This window comes from Heterodontus francisci, chromosome 8 (assembly GCF_036365525.1).
Source record: "Heterodontus francisci isolate sHetFra1 chromosome 8, sHetFra1.hap1, whole genome shotgun sequence".
Lineage (NCBI taxonomy): Eukaryota > Metazoa > Chordata > Chondrichthyes > Heterodontiformes > Heterodontidae > Heterodontus > Heterodontus francisci.
The window spans coordinates 96939116-96965124 of record NC_090378.1 but is presented as its reverse complement, the minus strand read 5'-3'; the positions used below and the strand labels follow the sequence as shown (position 1 = coordinate 96965124).

The window sequence follows — 26009 nt, the reverse complement described above, 5'->3', positions numbered from 1 at the left end:
GGCCAGGAGGCAAGAGACAGTCTCATATTTACCCACTTCCGACCACATTGCTTGTCTCTCAGAGTGAAAGTAATAGAAACTTAGTTAAAAGCATTCAGTCTGTCACCTCCTTTCTGTTCGGGTTTCGTGCCTAATGCCCAGCTCAGACACGTGTTCTGGCACATCAGAGGCACTTACCAAATGAGGGCTTTGCCTACACTGGCAGCCCATTATGGGAGGATGGTGAAGTCACCATCTCACAATTAATGCATGAAGGAATAAGCATTTTCCACAATAAATGTCAACATCAAAAGCGAATAAATTTTATAGCAGAAAACAAAAAGCAAATTGCAAGCACCTGTGAAAATTCAAATGTGTCTCAGTGTTCTTACACATTTTCGAGTGCTTCTATGAGCTGTAACTCCTGCGCTAGCTGCTGGGCCGGAGGCAGGTTGCAGATCAGGCTGCCGCTTGGCCTCTGATGACTTCGGTGGTGGTCCTCTAGCTACCTGAAGCTTGGAAGGCCCCGGCTGCCTGAGAGTTTTCTGCACAGGTGCAGGACTTTCCTCAGGTGTCGCAGCTACTGAAGCTGGGTTCACTGGCAGAGGGGCTGAGGAGCCGCTGTCCATACTCGGAGTGCCCTGAGGGAAGCCCCAGCTGTGGAGGTCAGCTTCTCCTCCTGTCATTCAAGGATCACTTGAACCTCCCTGCTAACCAGAGAAGGACAAATACTTGAAACAGACTCCAGGCTCCTCTCCTTCTCTCACCTTGCCACTGCTGCGTTGAGTTCATGGCAAAGGTTACGGTGTGCACTCCTGCATGCATCTGTGGGATCTGGCTCGCCATGAGGGTCGCCAACCTCTCGATGAAGGAAGCCATGGCCTTACATGCCTGAGACATGGCAGTACTCGTGGCACGGATGGACTCCTTCATTGTCCGCTCAAGATACGCATGGTCAGAAGTTGCCTTACCTTTCTCTGCAACTCCAGCATGCCCTGTGCTGTTGACACCAGAGACTTGTCATCAGCCTGGGGCTCAGCATGGACCTTGACACCCACAGTCCTCCGACTGTCAGAGGCCTTGGCTGTCTCAGCCTCAGCCAGCTGCTCGGTGTGTGTGTGGCACTCTCTCCACCATGTGACCCTGATTCTAAAGCCGAGCGGAAACCCACTGAGGTGAACGTATCTGCACTGGTGGAGAGTGTAGAAGAGTCACGTGACTCTGACTGCTCATCCTCAGAGATTGACTGCTGTGCCCCTTTGGATTGAGTCTCCTGTGGACGCCAACCTGCATGAGAGAATGAAAACATGTGTGGCTTAGACTGTGATATCCATGCGTTATGAGGATCTCCAAAAGTGTGCTGGATGTCGATGGGAGACAATCCTCACTCTATTGCATGGGGACTCTAGTCTCGTGATTGACTGGCCCCTCTGCGTCCCCACTAATTCCAGTGCATCACACTCAGCTGCTGAGAGAGGCCATCTGTCAGCAATTCATCCGCCAGTCCATGAGGTCTCCCTTTGTTATGGGCTCCCTTGTCCAGCAAGGAGAATGAGGGAGATAGTCATACTGCATAGGAAGAGTTACAGGGCAGGTGCACTAGTGGCAGCCCCTCATCCCGTTTGGGACTTTCCTATGTGGCTCATCTGCACGTCAGCTCTCAGGGGAGGTAATGGGGCTGAGCTGTGAAAGAAGGTGGCCTGTGGCCGAGATGCCGCCATGCATGTGGCAGGATGTGCTGATGCCGTTCCCCTTTGCCAGCGCCTTTGCCGCATAGTCACATGCAATCCCCAAAAAGGAGAGTGGTATGTCGCACTCAACTTGGCAGACCAAACGAGGTGGTTGACTCTCTTCCTGCACTGGATCCATGTTTGGGGAGTGGCCCCATGGCTGTTGACTTCCTCTGTGATCTCCATCCAGGCTTGCTTACTCTCATATTCATATACAGAGGGAACTGGGTGTCCTTGCACATGAATCCAAAAAGTTAGCATGTAGGTACAGAAAGTAATTAGGAATGCAAATAGAATGTTGGCCTTTATTGCAAGGGGGATGGAGTATAAAAGTAGGGAAGTCTTTCTACAACTATACAGGGCATTGGTGAGACCGCAACCCGAGTACTGTGTACAGTTTTGGTCTCCTTACTTAAGGAGGAATATATTTGCATTGACAGCAGTTCAGAGAAGATTCACTAGGCTGATTCCTGGGATGAAATGGTTGTCTTATAAGGAAAGGTTGAGCAGGTTGGGTCTGTACTCATTGGAGTTTAGAAGAATGAGAGGTGATCTTATTGAAGCATTTGGATTCTGAGGTGGCTTGACAGGGTAGATGCTGAAAGGATGTTTCCCCTCAGAGATGCACAGAGATCTGATGAAGAATGTGCTCAAGTCAGAGAGAACTGCATGAAAGGATAGCCAGCATACATGCCACATAATCCCATTCTCAGACAATACTATGAACAGAGAGGACATCTCAGTGTAGTTGATGATTTACTCATTTATGATGAGAGATTGGCCATTCTGAGAGTTCTGAGACTAGAAATACTACAAAGATTGCATCAAAGACATTTGAGCATCATAAAATGTCAAGCCAGAGCAGGAAATTCTGTTTGGTGGCCAGGTCTTTCAAGATCACTGGAAGAGATGATATCAAGATGTATCACTGGTGCTAGTCATCATCAGGAGACAAGAGATCTTTTTGAATGCAGAGGTAAAACGTTCTTGATTGTAGTAGATTATTTCTCAAGATGGATAGAAGTCAAGCAACTGCAGGGTCAAACTTCAGAGGCAGTGATTACATCGTTGAAAGAGATATTCACAACACCTGTAATCCCAGATCTTGTAATTTCAGACAATGGACCACAGTTTGCCAATGAATACTTCAAAGAGTTCACAGTATCATATGGATTTGTTCAAATCACCAGTTCACCAAGGTACACGCACACACTCATGCCACAAGTAAGAGAGGATGACTTGGAAAAAGTGAGGGAGAGAAAGAATAGAATTCATTCCAATCAGAGGTGGAATCACGACAGATATCACAAAGCACGAAACCTACCAGACATCCAACCAGGAGAGCCAGTTTGGATCCGAGACCAAAATCGGTTATGAGAAGTGGTACAGCAGACACCACATCCAAAGTCCTACCTTGTCCAGACAGAACATGGTATGGTGAGACGAAATAGACGTGCATTGGTGGCAATGCAGGAGCAGCATCCTAACCAGGGAAATCAGTTATCTCCAAAATCTAATGGACCAGAGATGCTCCATTCATCCACCAATCCATAGGACAACCCGAATGATGAACCTGAGTCATCTACCAATTCCATTCATGTACATCAGAGTCAGAGAGACTACTCAGAGGACTTGAAACTTCAATCCCCTTCAAAAGAAAAGAGGATTCGTTCTGTTCGACTTGTGAAAGCGCCACAGTGATTGTCTTTGTAAAAAATGCAAGTCACAGACTTGGGGGGAGATGTAGTATAATGTGGTATACTGGACAGTAGATTGTTACAGGGTAAAATATGCTAATCATGCTGTATACCTCATCACAGGAAGTGATGTAACACCAGGTGTGTGGAACTCTTATGTACAGGCTTGGAAGATGTAAACCATAGCAGTAAGATGTGTTTAATAAAGCTCCTGTTTCTTTTAATTCATCTGATTCTTCAGATATTCTATACTAGACTAACAGTAAGCAGAATATTACAATTACTGGCAATGCTGATGCCAATGCGGGAGGAAGCCTTGGAGATTGCTGCATGCTACCCCCATGCCCAATGCTGCCCATGCACAGATGAAGGTGGGCCAGTCTGTGGCAGGGCTCTCCCAGACATTGCAACCTAAAGGATGTACGCCACAGGCATCGCAGTCACTGGAGCACAGATGCGAGCAGGCTGCTTCCACATCTGCAACCTCAGGGGTAGTACCTTGTAGAAGTACAAGGAAGAAAATGCAGAAATGGTCTTAGTTACACAATGGGATTCACTTGAGTGTGTTCTTGTATGTCACTGTCATGTTGATGTACTTTATTGCAATGAAGCCATTTGTTTGGCTAACTGATAAGTGTCAGTTCTTAGTGCCCAATTAAGTCTTCAGAAGAAGGAATTTTCCTCCACACAAGATCAGATGGCAGGTTGTTCAACCTTGCCCATCTAAGAGTGAAGACCAAAGTACGGAAAGTCCTCATCAGGAAACTTCTCTTTGCTGACGATGCTGCATTAACATCTCACACTGAAAAGTGTCTGCAGAGACTCATCGACAGGATTGCGGCTGCCTGCAATGAATTTGGCCTAACCATCAGCCTCAAGAAAACGAACATCATGGGACAGGACGTCAGAAATGCTCCATCCATCAATATCGGCGACCACGCTCTGGAAGTGGTTCAAGAGTTCACCTACCTAGGCTCAACTATCACCAGTAACCTGTCTCTCAAAGCAGAAATCAACAAGCGCATGGGAAAGGCGTCCGCTGCTATGTGCAGACTGGCCAAGAGGGTGTGGGAAAATGGCGCACTGACACGGAACACAAAAGGCCGAGTGTATCAAGCCTGTGTCCTCAGTACCTTGCTCTATGGCAGCAAGGCCTGGACAACGTATGTCAGCCAAGAGCGATGTCTCAACACATTCCATCTTCACTGTCTCCGGAGAATCCTTGGCATCAGGTGGCCGGACTGTATCTCCAACGCAGAAGCAATTTCTTTCTCCCCAACACTAAAAGGAGCAGCAGCGTGACTGAGCTACTTCTTTGCCTATGGCTAACCTCAATCTTGCTGGTTTTTCCCCTTTTAGTTCTATAGTTCTGACACATGACTCTCATCTCCTCTGAACTGACAGGTTCCAGACACTGTGTGGGGTCCCATGCGTCACTGGTAAAATTTCATTGCCCTAGGAAAATAGCCACATGAAGAAGTTCAATTGGCTTCCGGCCACTGCTGGGCAAGTTGCTCACAGCGCACACAAGCCGCCCCTCGGAAAAGCAGGAGGCGGTGGGTACATGTGGGGAAACCAGCCCAACGCATTTTTTCTAATTTTCCTGCCCCTACGCCTCTGCCTGCCGCCAAACCTGCCTGCAAGGCCTGAGAAAAATCCCCCCCTTAAGGTTGTAGTTCTGATTGGTTGCTCAGTGTATCATTGCCTAACCAAAATATAAGTGGTTCAAATTGTGTGATGCAACTTATTGCTGAACAATATTCATGGGGACTATTTCTAGGGGATTTCCTGTGATGTATTTAAATTCACGTTTCACATATGATAGAAACTCAATGATTAGGATCTTACTAAAATAAAAACATTGGATTCCAATAATGGGTCTCAAGACTCGTACTCCTTGAAAGATTACAGATGTCTCTTTCAATAACAATCACTTTGGAAGCCAATGAATAATTTTATATATAAGAGTGCTAATAAGGAAATGAAATGGGATAAATAAGGGAAGAGAATTAGGACATGAATTGGGAAATAGTGGCCACAACATAGTTGGGTTCAATGTGAAAATACAAAAAGGATAAATGCAGAAAGATAAGGGATCTGGACTGGAAGAAAGCAAAGTTCAATGAGATAAGGGATCTGGCCCAAAGTAACTGAGCAGACAAAGTAGTTAAAAAAAGCAAAAAAGGCCAATACCATTATAGATTGCATAAGTAGATCAGAGTTAAGAGTACAATGGGAAGCTTTGGAAACCCTATTATAGAAATGGCATGAAGGCCATTAGGAGTACAAAATAGATCACCAGACTAATGACACGGATGGGAAACCATAGCTATGAGGAGAGACTCAAGATACTATTTCAACAGGGGCAGAGAAAGTTAAAGGGAAATGTAATAAAGATAATAAATAGTTTTGATTGCATGACTAAAGTATGGCTATTCCTCAGCACTGACTGCCTAACCAGAGGAAACAGTTAATTTAAGTATGTCACTAAGAGGAGAGGGATTTCTTTTTATGCAGAGAATTCTGCACAAATGTTTAGTCACAGTGAGTGGTTGAGGCAGCGATCATTACATCCTTTAAGAGAGACTTTTATAAGCATTTGAAGCAGAAGGAAGTACGAGGCTAGAGGGAGAGAGCAGGGCAATGGATCAATTTTGAATTACTCTAGCAGCACTGACATGATGGGCCAAACCGTCTCCTTCTGAGATAGAAATTCCTTTAGGTCTATGGCTCTGGTTCCTGGATTCAATACAATATAAAGACAAGGAGGGAAATGCAGTGATGAAAATGGTCTACTCCCTAGCAGGCTCTATCTTTCCAGACACTTATCTCCTGGAACTCTGTCCCTTGTGCAGAGCTCTAATTTAGAGTTATTGGTTAAATTAAGATTTTACCATCTATTAATCTATAGAAAATGTAGATTTGTCTATAAATTCACCAAGTCTTCCTAAGCACCAGTAACAAATGTGAGAGATGCTAACCCCTACTGAAAAATTACCTTGTAAAGCAGAGGATCATTTCTGAATATTTAAAAATTAATAGGGAATTTCCTCCAAAATGCCTGACATTTCCAAACTTCAGGAAGTTCATATGTAATGCATAATGACTCCATATTCATAACATTTAATGGAGTGAGGTAGTCAGCAAAGATTTGCCCAACTTACATTTCAGTCAACATTATTTTACTGTCAAAAAGTGAGTAGTAAGTGAAAACACAAGGCAACTTTACTTTTCATCAAATATTATTTCCATTCTAATGCAAGTTTTTATGTCTCTTATCAATTTCTCCCCTACAATTGTCTTTTGAGTGTTTGTTGTCCTAGAGAACTTTTATTTTCCCCCTTATTTATACTTAGCCAAACCCAAAACAAAGAACCTCTCCACATTTCAGCACCATACATAATTGAGAATTTTTCTCCTTTTTGAGTCGAATGAACCTCCATTCTGGGAAACTGGATAATTACTATAATATACTAGGAGTGCACTTAGAAATGGTAATGTAAGAGGCAAATTGGATTCTGGGCTTAATATAAAAGCAGCAAAGTGGCATTGAATTTGTATCAGACATTGGTCACAGTTGGACTGTAGATGCAATTCTGGGAACCACATTATAAGAACAATTTCAAAGCCATGAGAAAAAAAACAGAGATTACTAGAGAAGTAAAAACAAGAAATGCTGGAACCACTCAGCAGGTCTGGCAGCATCTGTGGATGCTGCCAGACCTGCTGAGTGGTTCCAGCATTTCTTGTTTTTATTTCAGATTTCCAGCATCCGCAGTATTTTGCTTTTATTACTAGAGAAGTATTGAATACGATAAATTTATAGTTATAAAGAAAAAATAGAAACGGAATAGAAAAAGTTAAAGGAGAATCTAATGGGTGTTACATAGATTACATAGAATTTACAGCACAGAAGCAGAGCATTCGACTTAACTAGTTCCATGCCAGTGTTTATGCTCCATATGAGTCTTCTACTTCATCTAATCCTATCAGCATGTCCTTCTATTCCTTTCCCCCTCATGTAAGTATCTATCTTCCCCTGAAATGCAGTGAGAGGTTTTGAATTTTGAAATTTTTGACAGGGTAAATAGTGAAAGATTATTGTCATTATCATTAATAAGGAGGCATAGAATTACAATTTTCACTGGAATAACAGTTAGAAAAAAATGTTTTTCCACACATGAAATGGGTTACCACAGCTATTGAGGTGGACTAGAGGATCACTTAAAAGAGAATCTGAGAAGTATTTGGAACAGAAAATATCAGGACTGGGCAGGGAAAGGTGATTAGTCTGGACAGCTGCAGTTGAGAAGCTAGCACCACCACACCATGATGGTGAGGGTATGTGACAGAGAGAGAGAACTACACATAGATGATGAGTGAGAGAAACAATGAGAGAGGAAAGGATAAAGTGAGTGAGGATCAGTCAGAGACTATGATACAGAGTGAGAAATGAAAAAGAGTTGAGAGAGAGAGAAAAGTGAATGAGAGGCAGGGAAAGAGAGAGAGAATCTTACTCTAAGAATGAGAGACAGTGTGAGAAAGATTAGAGATTGAGGCATATAGTAAGAGACAAGAGAAAGAAAGGGAGAGGTGAGGGCACAGCAGCAGGAGTAAGATTCAAGTGGGGAAACTCATGCAGAGGGAAATGGAATAGTAAAAATGACAAACAGAAACAAAAACGAAATGTGAGAGTCACAGAAAATGGGATCTAATACAACCTGCTCACAGAAATCAGCTTCCTCAGGCAATCCTGACCATAAGTTCTCCACCAACCCACCTACCTCCTTACACTTGTTCCTGGTTGTATACAGTCAGTAAATACAGTAAAAGTGCTGTAATCAACATGGAGCAAATAATGGATTGGAGAAGAGCAGGAAAATATGGATATGAGGCAGAGCGAATGGCTAGCAGGTATGAAAAAGTGGGACAATGGGAAATATTGGGAAAGGTGGAGTGGTCAGTAAATTGAGCAGTACTCCAATGGAAGCGGTTTCTTTATAGAAAGAGAAGATTTGCCAGTATTAGTGCTGGGAGATGCAGACTTTGAGGACCAGGTTAAGAGTCAGCTAAGTAGCGAAAATAAGACAGAAGTAATCATAAATGAAGAAGGCTAAACATTATAAAATTGGGCTGAATTTTCAATTTGGGGATGGAAACAGGAGCCTGGACTGTTTCAGAGTCCCAAACTCACCCCCAAGGGAAACAATCACTTCTTGGAATTTTGACTGGGTACCCCCCTGAATTGGAATGGAGGAATGTTCCCTGTCCAATTAAGGGTGGAAGGTGGGCTCTCGAAGTTGGAGGTCCAATCAAAAGCCTTCCAGTTTGAAAGGAGCAGCTGGCTGTAGTAAAGTGTAAATAACTGAGAGGACACCAACATGGAAACACCCTCTCAACAACATTTTTTAAAATTGAAATAAAAAAATAGAAAAAGCAGCCAGGCCACCACTGTGTGGTGGGGGGAATCCCACTACATGGCGGCCTTTGGCTACACCTGCACCCAGGCAGGGAGGGCCTGTAGGCCTGCCTGGAAAGCTGGCACCCTGGCCTACCGCTGGGTGCCCAATGCTCCAGCCAGTTGTCGTATTGGGAAACTGGAGCCTGACTTGAAAATCCTCTCTCAATGAGCCTAATTGGCTGCTTGGCTGGTGGGGGCAGGTAGCCTTGCTGGGCCCCGGATGTGCCTTTCCCAAAATGGCCGGCTCCAGGACCAGTATTGGGAAACCAACATGCCGGTTGGCACTGTTATTTTCGGGCTCCATCAGTCTCCATTCCTGACCTCAGCAGGACCCCAAAATCCTGTCCATTATGCATGAGACAAGTGAGGCGGACAGATGTAACAGAAATAGAGAGATACAAAGGGGTGGATTTCTATTCTAGGGTAGAAACCCTGACTTCATGCTCACTTTCGTGTTCCAACCCCGCACCATGCCAGCAATGCGCATGTATTGCAATTTCAATATGTAAAGAAGATAATTGGCCAAGGGTTGTTTTCACTGATCAATTAGCAGTGGCAGATGTGGGTAGGAGGTGGGACATAGGCAGCAGTGGGCCTGATTTAAAGGGCGAACGGCAGCCATTGCTGAAGTTATTATGCGGCCAAGGGATGGAAGAAGGAGCAGAGCAGAGTTTTTCTGATACCTCACTGGAGATGCTGCTGGAGGTGGTGACGGAGTGCAGAAACATCCTGCCAGTAGCACCAGAAGGCCTGCAAGGCTCACCAAGAGGGCCTGGCTTGGAGGTAGCTTACAAGGTCAGCAGCAGGACAGTGTGAGGAGGAACTGGCTTCAGTGCCAGAAACACTTCATTGACCTTCTCAGGTCTGCACACTTGAGTCCAAAGATAGACCCAGATGGCATGGCTCCTGGTCACCAGAGTGTAAAAGAGAGGGGCATCCTGATGGCACACGGAGTTCTCCTGACCGTGGGAGGATGTGTGCTCAGCAATCTTGAAGACCATAAGTATAGGTCAGAACCCTAGTGCTGTTGGACAGGAGGTTGGGGTGCAGACTGCAGCTGTGTACGCGAACGAAAAGCTGCGAGTGGTGAGGTGGAAGAAGCATTGTCCTAACTGTATCTTTCTTCACCTCGCAGGCCAAATAGGAGTAGAATGCCAGGGAGAATGAGAGGGCACATCTGGATGAGTGGCACAGCTAGCATTGCTGATGCACTTTGAGGAGCTGGATTTTGATTTGGCCAGAGTGTCAAGCCACAGGGATGCTGGGAACGTGGCTCTGCCGGAGACAGGGTGAAAACATCTCAAAATCTCCAGGTTCAGGGGATGCATGGCAATCCTCCCCATGCAACAATCTGTCAAAGCATGAGCTGTCATCTCATTACTTTTAACAGTGTGAGCATCTGTTGATTGCCCCGATCTCTTATCTTCTCTTATGCCTCCCACAGGGCCAGCCACAGAGGGGCAGGAGGCCACACCACAAGAAAGAGTCAGAGGAGAAAGACACCTCAGAGCCTGCACTGTCACATCTTTCTTGCACACCTCCACCAGCACACATACTTGTACCTCAGTAGGTCCTCACAAGTTATTAGACATGGTGGCACAGGGTGAAGCGCACATCACTACAGAGCAAGAGGATAGGGGGGGAGACAGAGTCGGCTGTGGGCAATCTCCCTCAGAGGGTAGAGGACAGGCGCAGTCCTGCTCAGCAGGGTGGAGATGCAGCGCCTAGGGAATCATGAAACAGGTGGCTCTACCTGGAGAACCAGCATGAGATGTGTGCCGCTTGTCGGAGTCACCTGAGGCACAGCGGAGTCATGGGGTGAGATTGGAGAAGTCCATTCATCTTATGTGCTCCACAATGTCTCAGTACTTTGAGCAGATGAGTTCCTCCATTGAGAGAGTGGCCAACCTCATGGGGAGCCATATGCGGCATCACTCAGAGTGGATGCAGGAGCAGCGCACTGACATACATCAAATGCATGTGGCAGTCTGTAGCATTGACTGGTCAGTGGCGCAAATCATGCAACAAAGCATGGAGTGGATGCCAGCTGTGCCCCCATCTGGTGGTTTACTCCAGCAATCCAGGGTGCCATGTAAGGGCTGTGGTGGCAACCGATAGTGATGAGGAAGCCACCCTTCACAGGGCTCCTTCATTATCATCATCCTCCACCATGGCCCCTCTGATGGACGAAGCATCTGTAGAGTCACACCGTGTGACAGAGGCTGCCCCTGCAGTGATGTCAGAGTAGCAACCTTTGCAAGTGCCCCCCGGCACCTCCACGCCGAGGCCAAGCGCCACAGGCATCGCAGTCGCTGACAGGCACGAGGGAACAGTCTGCCTGCACCTCATCCTCAGCCACAGGGGGAGCACCTTGTAGGAATGGCTGTCAGTGCAGGCCACCACATCTGTAATGTCATTTTGTGGGTCATTTGGATGTGTTTGTTGTGAATAATATCACACTGTGCCTCGATAAAGCACTAGGCATATTGTTGCACTAAGTCAGAGTGGTTTGCCTTCATTTCATCACGGGGACGACTGCTGCGTACCCTCACCTGACCTTCAACAAAGGCACAAAAATCAGCAACCATCTGCCTGGAAAGGTGCAGCCTTCTGCAGCACTGACACTCTGACATGTCCAGGTAGCATCTCCTTTGACAGTAGACCCTCTGCTGAGGGTTTCGCCTGCATTGCCTTCCTGCCCCTCATTCTTGCCCCTGCGCCCCTGTTGCCCATGAGGCTGCCTCTGCTCCTGGAGAGGCTGCTCTTCATTGCTGGTCAATCATACCTCAGAGTAGATTAATCCATTTCCTGTTATGTCCTTTCTTCCTTTCTGCTGGAATGTGCAGTCTTCCTGATCCCCCTCTCATGAACCCATGAGGCCCATAGGCAAAGAAATCCATCAACACCACCCCGCCCCCCACAAAGACGCCCCTCCAAAATGCCCTTTTCAACAGTGAGGAGGTATGACAGATAATTCTCATGATTCTGTGTAACTTGTCGCCTGTGTTTGAGGGCCCTTTCTCAGCCTTCCCTCTTTGATGGAGCCCCTTGCTGCTGTCCTGCCATTTGCGCCTGCTCCTCACTGTTGTATTTTGAATCCTGCATGGATCCCATGCCTCCAAACGAAACAAGCTCATTAAGTGACTTAAGTGGCTGTTTAGTGATGTCGGGCAGGTTGCCTCCTCTGGCTCTCGGTGGAGCCTTTTAAACTTGGAGCGTGCGGTTCCGCGTTGGGAAACCAGCATACCAATGCGAGGGGCAGGTTTAAGCGACCCCAGTTCCGCCCTCTCAGTCAATTAAATATCCCACCTAAAGCGTCACAGATAAAGAGCAACAGGAACGCGCTGAAGTACATGCTTTTCACAAAGCTTTTAATATATTACAGATGAGATAGAATTATTCTGTAGTTCACATTCGAAGGTAAACTGAGGAATTTTTCACTTCTAGTCGGGAGCCAATTTTGAAGGGAGATCAGAGACAGAACTACAATAATGCAGCACTGATTCTCCAGCCTGCACATGCTTTGAACATCACCCCACCATTGGGAGCATATAATTCAAGCTTAAATTTTAACATTTGGATGATGAATATATTTATCTTTCATGGTTTGCCCCATACTGTAACCTGGTATATGGAAAAGATCTGTTTTAATTAAAATCTCTTTTCGGTTTTTACTGGCTTTCCATAAAATACGCTAAATTAAAAATTTTCCGAAGGAGCCGTGTGAAAACTGTACTAATTTATCCTCCAGGACAGAACACTGCAAATTTCAATGCTCAGCATCACAAATCATCATTGGCAATAAGTTAAAGCATCCAACTTTGCTGCCTCACCATAGAGTGTTGGCACTTGTGATCCAGTGTCCCTTGTATCTGGATGGCCAGCATTTGTATCACCCCTTTGTGTCCTCAATACTAATTCAATCAAGGCAGTTCAGCACTCCAGCGCACTTTTACTGTTACGCATGCTTACTTATCACAAACCTCTGTCTCTTCCCCAGGCAGGTCTGCCCCTGATCTGAAACATTGGGTTATCTAACCGCCATGCAAAACTTGCCCCTATGACTGAAGTTCTGGTTGAAGCGGACATCACATCATGCAAGAGATTGCTACCCTGTAATATAAATCAGTCAATGGATCTCCTAGGCTACTTTCAATCACCTATTGGTGTTGGAGAGGAACTTTGATTTCTTATCGCTCATTGCCCTGGGATTTTATCTGGTGTTTCCTTTCCCAGGAAATTACATGGCTCTGGGTGGTTAGGAAGTGTCAGTATTATGGTGTACAGAGCATCACAACGATATGGGACAGACAGGATGGAACAAGTTGGTCCATCGCTACCATATGTTCGTATAAGCTTTACAAAGGCGGAGCTGATTATTTTGCTAAAGCAGTTCTCCAGAAATGCAAAGACATGTTTTCTGTAACCCAATCAATTGTCCAAACAGGGCTACATGCATATTAAACAACAGAATGCCAGGGTATTTCCTGAAGTTAGCAACGCATTGAGATTTCCACAAGCTTCACGGGATTGCTATCAATAGATCAGTGATCTCAGTGAGTGGCAGGGAGAAAATTGTTGGAAAATATGAAAAAAAGAATCCACAGCATCAGAAGTTGACACACAGTAAAAGACAAGTAACTTAAAGTTATCCTGTGTGGATGATTGCCAAGCCTTACTCTTTGAACAAGGGAAACAAGTGCTCGGGGAAAGGCCCTTCACCACCGATGTGTGAGCCTGCAGATTCACACCCAGTTCTGTGGGAGAGGAAGAATCTAAGTGTTCTGATGCCAAACTTTGCATTTGCACTGACGTCAGCAAACAATACAAAATTACATAGATTTGACAGTGCACAAACAGACCATTCGGCCCAACCGGACTATGCTGGTATTTAGGCCCTCTACACGAGCCTCCTCCTTTCACTCAACTTTGTCTCACCTATCATGTTTGTGCATGTCAAATTGATCACATAATGAATCCCCTGTGTTACTTTGCAGTGTTGCCTGCAAACTGCTCACCAAAGAACTTAAAGCCAGCTTGCTATATTGTTCTGACTTGCATTCTGGTTACTATTTTGGCTCCATTAACTGAATTGTGGTTATTAGAGCTACTGGCCAGAGTTTTCCAGGCCCTTTGAGGATAGGTTCGGAGGCGGGGTGGGGAGGGGTGGAATATTGTGACAGAAAGCATTGGAACAGGCAGAAGTTCGACATCTTTGCTTCAGATCCAGATATCATGGTGGGAGGACAGTGTGCTTTGATATTGCAAAAAAGGTAATTATGGCAATTAAATTTCCAACTGAAAGAAAGTGCATGGGAACCATGGGCTTTCAGATCCCCGGCGCGTACATGGAAGTGGCAAGCGAGTGGGAAGTGAGTGCTGGCTTCACTCAGCAGCCATTGAGTGAGGCAGCATGCCTTGGAAGGAAGGGTAGAGCAGCACAGGCATCGGATATCGCTGTTAGGAGTGGGGGCTAAAGTGCCAGCGCTATGCAGGCATGCCACCAGAGTGCCAGCTGGAAACTGGCACTTGTGTGTATTAAATGGGGAGAAAGAGGAAGTGAGCTGGGTGGGTGGAGATGGCATCTGGGTGATAGGCCCTGGAAACTGAGAGTGCCCCCCTGCCATGGATATTTTGCACTCAGGAGGCAGACCTTCTAGAGAGAAGGAGCAGCAGAGAGGGATAGAGCTGCAGCCGCAGGCAGTGGGACAGCAGCAACCTCAGGGCAAATGAAGCACCAACCTCAGGGTGGGAATGCAGGAGAAGGGCTCAGAGGGGCTCACGAGCAGCCTCCTGCATGCAGAAGAAGGTACCCTGCAGCGAGGGTCTACCGTCAGGTTGTTGAAACGATGCTTCCAAAGGCCCCACTGCAAGAATAATTCACAAATTATTTGCATCTGCACAACTTTGTCATCAGATGGGAATCTATGCAGCCAAAAAAGCTGGCCAGGAAGTCTGCATTGTTGCCTACGGAGAAGGAGGAGGAAGTGAAAGAGCAGGAAAAGGAAGTAGTTCCTAGCTGATGCTCAACCAAATACAAGGATGAATTGAACAGCCCTTAAGTTAAAAACAGCAATGGAGCCCCCAACATTAGCCGTTCCCGAAGCTGCTTGTTGTTCCATCCCCACATACCACTATGTGAGGTCAATCTCACCCATCTTCACCACCATTCTACACATTAGCCTTTTACATACATGCCCATCAGCAAGCATTCCAAGGAAGATGTAATCGGTTTATTTCTCTACTCCATGTGTGCATTCCTGCATCACTGTTTGTTCCACCAGTGTTTCTCCTTGATGAAAATGTAGATGGTACAGCACAGGAACAGGCCATTTGGCCCAACAGGGCTATACCGGTGTTAATGCTCCACATGGGCCACATCCCACCTTCATCTCGCCCCATCTACATATCTTTCTATTCTTTTCTCCCTCGTGCACCTATCTAGCTTTGCCTTAGATGCATACATTTAGTCAAAATCTAATGGAACTTTAAATTGTCCAGCTGATCAAATACTTTGAGAACAGATGGATGATATGAACGGCCTGCAACAGGACATAGATAGGCTAGCAGAATGGGCAGAGAGGTGGCAGATGGAATTTAATACTGAGGTGATGCATTTTGGCAGAAGGAATAGGGAGAGGCAATATATACTTAATGGCACAGTTCTAAAGAGTGTGCAGGAACAGAGGAACACGGGCGTGGATGTTCATCAATCTTTGAAGGTGGCAGGACATATTGAGAGAGTGATGAATAAAGCATATGGGATCTTGGGCTTCATAAAGCAGGGAAATTATGCTGAACCTTTATAAAACTCTGGTTAGGCCCCAACTGGAGTATTACATTCAGTTCTGGTGACCACACTTCAGGAAGGATGTGAGGGTCCTTGAGAGGGTGCAGAGGAGATTTACCAGAATGGTTCCAGGGATGGAGGATTTTAGTTACAAGGTTAGGTTGGAAAAGCTAGGTTTGTTCTCCTTAGAACAAAGGAGATTGAGGGGAGAGTTAATCGAAGTGTACAAGATTATGACAGGCTTAGATAAGTCAGACAAGGAAAAACTGTTCCCATTAACAAATGGTACAAGGACACAGATTGAAAGTTTTGGGCAAAAGATGCAAGGGGAATATGAGGAAGCACTTTTTTACACAGCGGGTGGTAATGACCCAGAACTCGCTGCCCACAAGGGTGGTGGAAGTGGAGATGATCAATGACTTCAAGAGGAAGTTGGATGGCCACCTGAGAGAAATATACTTACAGGTCTACAGGGATCGAGCTGGGGAGTGGGATTGACTGCATAGCTCTGTGGAGAGTTGGCATGGACTCGATGGGCCGAATGGCCTCCATCTGTGCTGTAAGTAACTCTATGACATCCAGAAACATGGTCCTGCAATATTTCCCCTCCCCCAATATCACTCGCAGTACTGGATCAAAACCAAAAAAAAATTGAAATTACACACAATAGATAACAGCTTAAGGTCCAGAAGGCTATCGTAAGTCTTTTGTTGTACTACCTATACAGAGCTAGAAGGTATTCAGTGGCTATCAACACATGTGATTATTTCAGATCCTGTGTTAATAAATTTAGCTTTATTCTGAACCTCATGTATTAAATAGCACAAGTTATATTTCCAGATTCAGAAGGAGATAATAAAACTCATTGGACCCGATTTTAATTCTGTACAAGTGGGTGGGTTTTGACTAGGTTAAAAATTTTCACATTTGTGGAATATCAAATTTTGCAATTATGATTTTAAAAATTCACATCGTTTTAAAATAATATTTTTAAAAGTTAGTTTATGATATTTCAGCTTCTACCTTAATCCCATGTGTATGTTCCAATCATTTATTTCACTCTCTGTAAAAATTTTAATTATAAGTGAAGGGATTCAGTGCTGTTAACTGTTCTGAAGAAGGGTCACTGACCTGAAATGTTAACTCTGCTTCTCTGTCCACAGATGCTGCCAGACCTGCTGAGTATTTCCAGCATTTTTTGTTTTTACTTCAATGCACCAAGTCCATTTACCATGTAAAAGGCGAGACACAGCCTTTGGTAAAGCTGCAGTATCTGGAACTATCACTGAGTCGGGATCACTAATGCTTCCCCTTGTAATTCGCTTCCTTTCTGTCCCCAAATTTACCTGGAGTCATCACTTTTGTGAGGTGAGTGCATGTGGGTGAGCATGAGGTGGAAGCAGGTTTTGCGGAAGAAATGGCTTTTGTGGAAGAAATGGCTTTTATGGAATGGGGTACTCTTTTCCCAGCATCCATAGGGGCAGGGAAACTGCTCTTTCTCTGGAATTGAATGCTTACATGGCTCTAGCTAGGCTGTAAATGCTGGGTAAAGAGCTCCCCACTCCACAAAAGCTGTTTCTTCCACAAAACCCGCTGTCGCCTCACACTGATCTACGTAAACTGACCTCACTAGACCTTATGGAAAGCGCCATGAGACAGGTGTTTTGTCCTTCCCCTGTGCTGTGGCCATACATTAATTCACAATGAAGTGAGGAGAAAGCATTCACCTGATTGGCCTCCTTCTGCCACTATTTCTGTACACTAACTTGAATTGGAGGGGGTTTTTTTGCTCCAAAAGTCAACACTTTCCTCAGGGTCACCTCCTTTGCTGAAAGGGGTCAGTTCTGGGTGCTTCTCCAGCCATTCTATCCCAAAACAAAGCCTCCAAACAAATTCTACTCCCTTTTAAGAATGAAGCGGCCCTTTTAAGAGATTACCTATTCTATGGCAATTCGCCCTTGCCTATGCAAATCAGCCTATCACTCAACCAGTGAGGGTATATTTGGAAGCACAGGCCATTTTTTGGCCCAAACATCAAATGGGCCCTATCGTCCTACCTCAGGGCCTGAATAGTCATTTGAAACAATTGAATGAAGCTAAGTTCTTATGGTATTTCACTGTGTATTAGGTCAATGTTTTGCATAAACAGTTATGGTATTTCAGAGCATGCCATAGAGTGGGCTATTGTATTGGATGTATGATTTGTTAAACTTAACATTTAACTTGAGTCTTTAACATGTTAGTATGGTGTCAGCAGCCATTATTAAACCTTTTCCCATAATTTCTAATGACTGACTGCATGTCTTGAAACTTATTTTTGTAAATACTGAAGACCAAAGTTCTGTCACCACCACAAACTCAAAGGTTTCAAGATGGTTTGACAGCTCATAGGTTAATAATGGTAAAGTTTCATTACTCGGGTCTGTGGTTTCAGATGCACTTTTTAGTTCTCCTAATTATACAAAAGAACAAAGAAAATTACAGCACAGGAACAGGCCCTTCGGCCCTCCAAGCCTACGCCGATCCAAATCCTCTATCTAAACTTGTCGCCTATTTTCCATTCTTATCATTTCACATAAAAATTATTTATTTAATCCCTTAGAGTGTATTTTGGCTGAGGCAGTTTTGTAATTTTTAGGTACTATTATGTTTAAATAAGCTTTAATATATTGCAATACTATATGTCAGGGACACATTTGCTACTGAAGGATTAACCTTTGACTGCAAATATTAAACATTTTGAAAATAAATAGAATCAAAAATAAATTATTTTAAATGCTTTAATTGTGCCCCATCCCCTCAATGCATCTCTGATCCTTTTGCATCTTTCCCATTCTCTGCCCTATTTTTATTTTTAAGCTTTATCTTTATTCTACTTTTCCTATTTGTAATTTGCATCAAGGTCTAGCTTTTTAACTAAAAACAGAAAATGCTAGAAATACTCAGCAGGTCTGGCAGCATCTGGAGTGAGAGAAGCAGTGTTAACGTTTCAGGACAATGACCTTTCATCAGAACTAGAAAAGGGAGCTTTTTAACACTTTACGTACCTTCCTCTTCCTCCCTGTCCTCATCCATTTTGGAGGTTGGAGCAACTTTTAAGAAATGGATTTTGGCTGGCTTAAAAACAAGACGTGCCAATTGTTTTTAATCATATGACAACCAGCAGACTAATGATTGATGGTTAAATTAATACTGTTATGACCATGTGAGAAAGGTGTCTAGGGGTCTTTTACTGTCTTCACCTGGTCTTATTGTAACAGGGTTTGATTTTTAAACACACTGTGTTTTGAGCTCCCCCTTCAATGACTCCTTGTTCACCACTTTCCAATTATAAGGCAAAGAAATGAGCATAAGCAGGCTTTCTTAGGTTTGAAGAAGAAAAGTGAAATTTTATTAGAGTTTAAGTTTAAATTTAATTCAGTTAACACCTACGAATACATGCCGGGCCCCACGCTAACACGCATACGCGATATGCACATGCAAATAGGGACAGAAAAGAGCAGAAGAAAAATAAAATGGAGAGGTTTGAGGCAATCTCTGAAGAGGGGTTTTTGTAGTTTGTACAATGAACAATTCTATGCTAACTTGTAATAGACTATAACTGGATATGAAACTGTTTTAAAAGGTCCAGCTCCTAGTAATAGAGGGGTTTTACTGTGCTTCGAACTCGCTCTATCTTTGATTGTAGGTAGTCTTGCTTTTCATTGGAGCCCAGTATTATTCTTAAACCTTGTTCACCATAGGAGACTTTTCGTTCTTGGGGCTCATATGTCTTCAATGGTTTCCGAAGCTGGTGAAAGCGAGATGAGAGCAGACAGGAGAGAGGTGTTCTCAGTCCAGGAGCAAACAGCTTTCTGAGTTTCAAACACACTATGGCAAGTTCAAATTCAAACAGTCAGTTAGTTATGTGACTAAACTGGCCTGACCAGGTCTTCTGAGAAGCAGGGACTGGGTCCTTTGTTCCAATGTAAAAAATGTCTTTCCAGCGAGGGGCCTGGCAGTTCCTTGTAATAGGCCCTCTTTTCTTCCCAGCAGTGATTTTAAGTTTTAATCTTCATGTGGCGAAATAATGTGTGCCTTATTCTTGGCAGGTGGGGCCTGCATGACAATACAAACAGCTCTATCTCCAATTTGTATCTAACATGTCAAAACAAGAATAGGTAAATGACAGATGAGTATACACAATGGCTGCCCACAAACCAAGACTACACTCAAATGAGTAAATGCGTCCTCGGTGTACTGTTATGTAAATCTTAACAATTTATTGACAGCTCTGCGCTTTGGACACTTGTCCATTTGGAAATGGAGTAGGACACTAAGACTGGGATTATCCATTTGTCCCTCATGACCACGCATAGCAGGCTCCTGCTACCTTCTCAAGGGCAATTAGGGATGGGCAACAAATGCAGGCCATGCCAGCAACGCCCACATCCCATGAAATGAATTAAAATAAATGATTCCTGTCATCAAGAGGAAGCCTGCTATTTCCCTGCCACAAAATCCCACCAGAAGAGTTGACTTGGCAGTCAAAAATGCAGAAGGGGCCTGAAAGTCTGGAGAACTGCATCTTGGTAGGCCTTGTCAGAAACTGAGGCCTGCGCAAGAAGGTTAAATAGGGGCCAGAGGCCACCAAAAAGTTCTGTCTCCATGGAGGGACCTCAAGGCCATTACCACGATTTTCCAGCACCTGCAGCTATCCTCCCCATGATGACCCCAGGAAGCGGCAGTTAGTAAGGCAGAAGGGAGGGAAACACTCTTGGGGACCCCATCACCATTTAGTGCAGTGGGTAGGGAAGGCATGGCCATTGTCAGTCCTGGCTGGGGCAGAAAATACAGGAAAGACAGTGAGACTGGATAGGCATTGATTCCCTTCTGATCCCAGCCCCAATCTCATCTAATTTAGCATCTGATAGCTGTCCAAGAGGGGATCCTCCCCTACATGGAAGTCTATTCCTTATATCAATCACCTTTTGTGTGAAGAAGAACTTCCTGACATCAATCCTTAATTTTCTTGGTACTAGTTTGAATCTGTGCCCCCTTCCTGTCACACTTTAAAACAAAGCAACTTCTTGGGTTTACCCTTCTGTTGTTTAATCCCTTAGCTATAACTCTATAAACTAATCTGTTAGGTATTTCCTTTTAAGGCTGACAAGCCCAACATCATCAATCTTTTTTTTTCTCTTTTTTTTTTTGACAAGGGCAGGGTAACCAGAGAGAGATTGTCACTGCTCCACATCATGTTATAGACATTAGACTACACACAGGGACAGGAGGAGGTCATTCAGCACCCTCGAGACATTACACAGAGACAGGAAGAGGCCATTTAGCCCCTCGAGCCTATGACACAGGAATATTAGGTATCCATTCAGCCCCTCAAGCCTTTTCCATCCTTTGTTGGAAGTTGAGGGAGAATGGAGGAAATGAGGGAGTTTGACGTGACAGAGGTTGTCTCACCGTGGGCGAGGGACCATGGAAATTTCACCTGCTCCTGAGGGTAAACAGGCCAAACATTATCAATCTTGACTCAAAGTTCATTCCTCCATCACCAGGGATCAGTCTCATAACCCTTCCACAAACAATCCCCAGGGTCTGAATCACATAGAAATTACAACAGAAACAGGCCATTCAGTCCAAGAAGTCCATGTTGATGTTTATTCCTCACATGGTAGTAGTATTCTTAATCCCATATTCCTGCTCTATTCACTTACCCATTTATTCTTTTTTTTTCTATCTCCTACTTAATTTTTATTTATTGCAGCTTCACAATGGAGCACTGGGATTGGCCAGGTGGGCAACTGGGATCGGCCAGTTTCTGCAGTTCTGTGTCAATAAATCATTAACATTTCACATTTCTTGTCACAAATAATACAACAGACTATCCATATTTCAGCAATAGAGATATTATTGTGATTTTGGGGAATTTTCCAGCAGACTCATTCCTAGAATAGTCAATTCCAAATACTTAAGATACAGAGCGACTACATTGGCTGTACGGGAAAGTCCACATTGCTACTCATAAAGCTGAAATGTTTCAATAATCGCCCCAGCTGGTAATACCGTGATACCATTGCTAGATCAAACATTCCTGCCTTCACTGTGCACAACAAGGTCCCATAAACAACAATGAGAGGGATGGCCAATTCAAATGATTCTGATAATATTGGGTGAGGCGGGATTGTTAGCCAGACACCGGGTTGATGACCTGCTTTTCTTTGAATAATGACATGGCATCTTTCGTATTCACCTGAACTGATACAAGGGCCTCAGTTTAACGTCTTGTTTGAAAATTGGTATTTCTAACAATACAGCACTCCTTGAATACTGGACTGAAGTGTCAGCCTAGATTATATATTCAAGTTCTGAAGTAGGGCTTGAACCCGCAACCTTCTAACTTAATGTTGAGAGTCATGCAGGGCATTTACCTCAGATGTTAATGCCTTTGATTTCATTCTGGAAATATTGTTAAACACGATTAGACTTTCCTCAGGCTCAAAATGGACTGCTGTTATGCAAGTGCTTTTATGGCATTAAGCATTATATAACTATGTATACACATATGTACACAAAAAGGAGCATGTTAGTGGTGATTAATTGCTTACCTGACCTTCCCATTAAGGTCGTTCCTCAAGTGTAGAAATGCATAATGATTAGCCAGCAGTGGCATTACGGCAGGATTCTACAGAATATAAGTGAAAATGACACAGTGTAACAATATCCCTAAAAGCCCTGAACTCCTAACAAGGATGCAAAGTTCCTCGTTGCAGGGCTAATGTAAACGAGATGGAAATGTTTTGTTGGCATAAAAACCACACATCTATTGGCTTGCAATACAAATTTCCATAGAATAAATTGCACAGTGCTACTGAAAAACCTTCTATGCAGTTTCTGTTTCTCCAATGTGGAGTTTATATTCTCCCCGCATGAGAAAAAAAAAAATGACAAAAACTGCCCACCCATCTCCAGAGAGCTTAGGTGTAGGTTAGCAGAGTGAAAACTTGGAAATTCCCAAATGTGCACAAAGAACACTGCTGGAATTTACTCAGTCCAAACTACTCAGTTTATCAGTGCAGAGCACTAATAAGTTTAGCACTGCTTGTCCTGCTGGATTGCCTTATCTGTATGGGCATTGGGTTACTTGGAGCCAAGCGTGGACAATCATCAAGCTCAGTGACAGATATACCATTAATGATAAAGGCTGGCTGGGCAATCATTAACCATGCTCAGGAGTACTGGGGACCAGCCCAATTATGGTATTATATTATCAAGTATACCATGGCAGGTTGATCATTGTCCTGGGATATTCAGTGACAGGTTGGTTTATGGTGGAACCCTCTTTCCCTCACTCAAGCCACTTTCCATTTTTACTACAAATCCATATCAACTTTGAAGATGGGTTAGATGGATTTATGGTAAATGAGAACTGTTAAGACAAGTCTTTTTTGTGCCACAAACATAGCCTGTGTTGGGATTCTGTTGTCATTGAAGAAATACAAGAAAGACCAGAACACGCTTTGTGCTTTCTCGGTCTGATCCCAGAAGTCAACGTCCGAGCTAAAGTTAACATTCCCCATGTACTGATAATAATCAACCATTGGGGCAGATGAATGCTGCACTTGGGGTTACCCATTACCAGATTTCACCATTGTTCAACATGGTAAATCAAGTGCACAATATTCCTAGGTAATATCTCAACCACAAAATATCATCTGCAATTAAATAGCGTTGCAATATTTTGGGATGAGCAACAATTGACAAACTTGCCTTGATCGTCTTTTGAGATAAACAGATTTCGGGAGTCCCTTGTTTGCCCAAATACAAACCTTGGAACTGGCGCAAACATCCTAGATGCAATCCAAGAAATGACATGACACTCCCATATTGTCCAGCTTCAAAATGAAGGCCACAGGAGGCATTAAGTGAAAAACATTACAAAAATAAATAAATGCAATAAAAGCCATAATCCGATCTACATATTCCTCACAAGACTGAAAACCTGCCTGTTCCCATTTAACAAAAGATTCCATTGACCAAACTGGCAGTTCAGAAAGCTTAATTGGTTAAAGCATCCAACCTGCGGCTAGTAAATGTTAGGGCTGGATTTTATGAGCCCTTCTTTGGTGGGGTCGAAGGCTAGGGGGCCCATAAAATCGTGACGGGGGGTGGGGGGGGCGGAGAGACTGTCGCCGGCCTGCCACCAAGCGATTTTGCTGGGGGCGGGATAGGCTGACAACAGCCTTCCCGCCCAGAGGTCAATTGAGGCCCTTAAGTGGCCTATTAATGGCACTTAAGGGCCTCTTCCCATCGCCGCTGGGATTTTACCAGCGGTGGAAGGGGTGCCTCTGCCAGACGGGTGGTGGGGGCGCCTTCTAAAATGAGGCGCACTCCCTGCGGGCTTCGGGTTAGGGTCAATCCTCAGACGGCAAAACCTCCACCTCATGGACACCTCTCACATCCAAACCACCACCTCCCCTTGCCGGGGCCTTCCAGACTGGTGACTGGCCCCACCGACCCCACCTCACTTACCTGAGTTTCGGGTCTCCAGCGCTGGGCCTGTGTCCAAGGCCTCTGCAGTGGCGCTGCCGATACTGCTGAGTTGCCGGCCCTATGATTGGCTGGCAGTTCTTGGAGGCGGGATCCCCGTCTTCAAAAAGGCAGAGATGACCTGCACCAGAAAGTTCGCCTCCAGAGCAATGGAGGATTGCACCAAGGCGGTGCTAAAAAGCCGAGGTGGGGATTCCCTTGACTTTTCAACCCAGCACCGGGAGCCCCAGTGTCTCCACAAGACACCAGCTGTTAAATTTGGATTGTGCAAACTATACTGGGAAAGTCTGTCACCTACTGGCTGACTCATAGAACATCAGCTTTTGAAAAACACATAGGGCAGGATTTTTCCAATGGGCTTCAGGACCCCCCGCTGTCAGGCTCAAATGGGGGTCAGAAGTCCACACTGGGCTGAATTTTATGGGCCCCCTAGGGCCTGGAATGGAGGTGGGGGGGGCCATAAAACTGTATGGGAATGCAGGGGAGTGGAGTGCCCATCGCCTTCCCGACGCCTTCGAATTTAGTCCAGGATGAACTAATTGACCACTTAAGGGCTTCTTCCTGCTGCCGCTGGCATTTGACCAGCAGCGAGAGGGTGCTTCCACCATGTGAGGAGGCCACCGAGTAACTCAAAGCGGCCTCCGTGTGGGCTTGGAAGGGGGCCCTCCTCCATGGGCAATCTGTGACCCGCAGAGGGCCCCTGGCGGCAAAGGCTGCCCCTGTTGTATCACCCAACCCCCTGCCTGAGAGGCCCTGGAAAGCCCACCCCACTTACCTGCAGTCCAGACTCCATGGCTGCTCTTCTTCAAGTGCCTGCTGCAGTTCCAGTAGTGGACATCACTCCAGGTGGCACTGCTGGGACAGCTCAGCTGCTGGCCCTCTGATTGGCCGGCAGCTGTTGGAGGCGGGATCTTTGTCCTTAAAGGGATGGGGATCCCGGCACTGGGCAGTTAATTGCCAAAGCATGGTAAATACAGCCGGGTTTGGGGGAGGGTTGATCCTCCAAAGGGCCGAGACGGTGTTCCCCTCATTTTTTGGGCCTGGCTTCGGGACCCCCACCAGCGGCATAAAATCCAGCCCACTGTGCAGGAAATAATCACCCAATGTGATTTTCCCCGGCATGGCCAATTAATGGTCAGAGTACAGGCTTGCTGGTCAATTAAGGAAGGTGGGCCGTCTATCAAAAATGGAGGGCAATCAGAGGCCTTTCCGTTTGAAGACAGCAGCAGGATGCTTTGATGGGTAAATGAGAGAGCGGATGCTTCAAAATGGAGGCACCCTCTCTCCAACTTTTTTAATTTTGAAATAAAAAATGGCCATTGCAGCCAGACCACCACTGTTGGGGGGAGGGGCGGGGACACCCCTCTACAGAGTGGTCTGCAGCTGCTGCTGAACGCAGGCAGACAGGGCCTCCAAGCCTGTTGGGAGTGTTGGTTTCCCGCTAACCCCACCCCCCGTCTGCCACTGGGATGCCACCTCCACGAAGCTAAACAGGCCCCCGCCAACTTCAGAAACTGGAGGCCAACTGGAAAATCCCATGTGCAGGCAGGCAGGTCTGCCACCCCAACTCCCCCTCCATCCTGCCTCTGTGAAAATGGCCCAGGGGCAGGATGGAGCAGGGAACGGGCACACCAGCTGACGATGCTATTTTCAGCGCCCATCCACCTCTGTTCCCGACCCTAGCGAGGACTCAAAATCAGGCCCATAGATCTTGTGGTTTGAATGCTTTTCTTTTTGCATTTTCTTGCCAGTAGGACAAGACATTGCACCTTGTTACACCTTGACCTGGCAGTAAAGAACCCCACTCCAAA

General features: G+C 45.2%; 1 long non-coding RNA gene across 1 annotated transcript; it reads right to left on the bottom strand.

Moving 5' to 3' along the window:
- Window positions 1-19093: 19093 nt before the first annotated feature.
- LOC137372578 (uncharacterized) lies at window positions 19094-25001 on the bottom strand. Its single transcript, XR_010975446.1, has 3 exons — window positions 24974-25001; window positions 22257-22333; window positions 19094-19794 (listed from the first exon to the last, which is right to left on the bottom strand). It is a non-coding gene; the product is annotated as an uncharacterized lncRNA (long non-coding RNA).
- Between the last annotated feature and the right edge of the window lie 1008 nt (window positions 25002-26009).